Raw genomic sequence first — 3,218 nt, forward strand, 5'->3', positions numbered from 1 at the left:
AACCCATCCTCCCACCCCCTTCCCCTCTAGAACCCTCAGTTTGTTTTTCAGAGTCCATCATCTCTCACGGTTCGTCTCCCCCTCCGATTTCCCCCCCTTCATTCTTTGCCTCCTGCTATCTTCTTCTTCTTTTTTTTTTCTTAACATATATTGCATTATTTGTTTCAGAGGTACAGATCTGTGATTCAACAGTCTTGCACAATTCACAGCGCTCACCATAACACATACCCTCCCCAATGTCTATCACCCAGCCACCCCATCCCTCCCACCTCACCCCCCACTCGAGCAACCCTCAGTTTGTTTCCTGAGATTAAGAATTCCTCATATCAGTGAGGTCATATGATACATGTCTTACTCTGTTTGACTTATTTCGCTCAGCATAACACCCTCCAGTTCCATCCACGTCATTGCAAATGGCAAGATCTCATTCCTTTTGATGGCTGTATAATATTCCATTGTATATACACACCACATCTTCTTTATCCATTCATCTGTCGATGGACATCTTGGCTCTTTCCACAGCTTGGCTATTGTGGACATTGCTGCTATAAACATCGGAGTGCACGTACCCCTTCGGATCCCTACATTTGTATCTTTGGGGTAAATACCCAGTAGTGCAATTGCTGGATCATATGGTAGCTCTATTTTCAACTTTCTGAGGAACCTCCATACTGTTTTCCAGAGTGGTTGCACCAGCTTGCATTCCCACCAACAGTGTAGGAGGGTTCCCCTTTCTCCACATCCTCACCAATATCTGTCATTTCCTGACTTGTTAATTTTAGCCATTCTGACTGGTGTGGGGTGGTATCTCATTGAGGTTTTGACTTGGATTTCCCTGATGCCGAGCAATGTTGAGCACTTTTTCATGTGTCTGTTGGCCATTTGGATGTCCTCTTTGGAAAAATGTCTGTTCATGTCTTCTGCCCATTTCTTGATTGGATTCTTTGTTCTTTGGGTGTTGAGTTTAAGAAGTTCTTTATAGATTTTGGATACTAGCCCTTTATCTGATATGTCATTTGCAAATATCTTCTCCCATTCTGTCAGTTGTCTTTTGGTTTTATTGACTGTTTCTTTTGCTGTGCAAAAGCTTTTTATCTTGATGAAGTCCCAATAGTTCATTTTTGCCCTTGCTTCCCTTGCCTTTGGCGATGTTTCTAGGAAGAAGTTGCTGTGGCTGAGGTCGAAGAGGTTGCTGCCTGTGTTCTCCTTTAGGATTTTGATGGACTCCTGTCTCACATTGAGGTCTTTCAACCATTTTGAGTCTATTGTTGTGTGTGTGGTGTAAGGAAATGGTCCAGTTTCATTCTTCTGCATGTGGCTGTCCAATTTTCCCAACACCATTTGTTGAAGAGACTGTCTTTTTGCCATTGGACATTCTTTCCTGCTTTGTCAAAGATGAGTTGGCCATAGAGTTGAGGGTCCATTTCTGGGCTCTCTAATCTGTTCCATTGATCTCTGTCTGTTTTTGTGCCAGTACCATACTGTCTTGATGATGACAGCTTTGTAATAGATCTTGAAGTCCGGAATTGTGATGCCGCCAGCTTTGCTTTTCTTTTTCAACATTCCTCTGGCTATTCGGCGTCTTTTCTGGTTCCATACAAATTTTAGGAATCTTTGTTCCATTTCTTTGAAAAAAGTGGATGGTATTTTGATGGGGATTGCTTTGAATGTGTAGATTGCTCTAGGTAGCATTGACATCTTCACAATATTTATTCTTCCAATCCATGAGCATGGGACGTTTTTCCATTTCTTTGTGTCTTCCTCAACTTCTTTCATGAGTATTTTATAGTTTTCTGAGTACAGATCCTTTGCCTCTTTGGTTAGATTTATTCCTAGGTATCTTATGGTTTTGGGTGCAATGTAAATGGGATCGACTCCTTAATTTTTCTTTCTTCTGTCTTGTTGTTGGTGTATAGGAATGCCACTGATTTCTGTGCATTGATTTTATGTCCTGCCACTTTACTGAATTCCTGTATGAGTTCTAGCAGTTTGGGGGTGGAGTCTTTTGGCTTTTCCACATAAAGTATCATATCATCTGCAAAGAGTGAGAGTTTGACTTCCTCTTTGCCGATTTGGATGCCTTTTGTTTCTTTTTGTTGTCTGATTGCTGTGGCTAGGACTTCCAATACTATGTTGAATAGCAGTGGTGATAGTGGACATCCCTGCTGTGTTCCTGACCTTAGGGGGAAAGCTCTCAGTTTTTCCCCTTTGAGAATGATATTTGCTGTAGGTTTTTCAAAGATGGATTTTATGATATTGAGGTATGTACCCTCTATCCCTATACTCTTCAGAGATTTGATCATGAAAGATGCTGTACTTTGTCAAATGCTTTTTCTGCATCTATTGAGAGAATCATATGATTCTTGTTCTTTCTTTTGTTAATGTATTGTATCACGTTGATTGATTTGCGGATGTTGAACCAACCTTGCAGCCCAGGGATAAATCCCACTTGGTCATGGTGAATAATCCTTTTAATGTACTGTTGGATCCTATTGGCTAGTATTTTGGTGAGAATTTTTGCACCCATGTTCATCAAGGATATTGGTCTGTAATTATCCTTTTTGACGGGGTCTTTCTCTGGTTTGGGATCAAGGTAATGGTGGTCTCATAAAACGAGTTTAGAAGTTTTCCTTCCATTTCCATTTTTTGGAACAGTTTCAGAAGAATAGGTATTAATTCTTCTTGAAATGTTTGGTAGAATTCCCCTGGGAAGCCATCTGGCCCTGGGCTTTTGTTTTTTGGGAGATTTTTGATGACTGCTTCAATTTCCTTAGTGGTTATAGGTCTGTTCAGGTTTTCTATTTCTTCCTGGTTCAGTTTTGGTAGTTGATACATCTCTAAGAATGCATCCATTTCTTCCAGGTTATCTAATTTGCTGGCATAGAGTTGCTCATAATACGTTCTTATAATTGTTTGTATTTCTTTGGTGTTGGTGGTGATCTCTCCTCTTTCATTCATGATTTTGTGGATTTGGGTCATTTCTCTTTTCTTTTTGATAAGTCTGGCCAGGGGTTTATCAATCTTGTTAATTCTTTCAAAGAACCAGCTCCTAGTTTCGTTGATCTGTTCTACTGTTCTTTTGGTTTCTATTTCATTGATTTCTGCTCTGATCTTTATGATTTCTCTTCTCCTGCTGGGTTTAGGCTTTATTTGCTGTTCTTTCTCCAGCTCCTTTAGGTGTAGGGTTAGGTTGTGTACTTGAGACCTTTCTTGTTTCT

The sequence above is a fragment of the Mirounga angustirostris genome, unplaced genomic scaffold, assembly GCF_029215605.1.
Source record: "Mirounga angustirostris isolate CCGP_5_RB_7025 unplaced genomic scaffold, mMirAng1.0.hap1 SCAF_12, whole genome shotgun sequence".
NCBI classification, from domain to species: Eukaryota; Metazoa; Chordata; class Mammalia; order Carnivora; family Phocidae; genus Mirounga; species Mirounga angustirostris.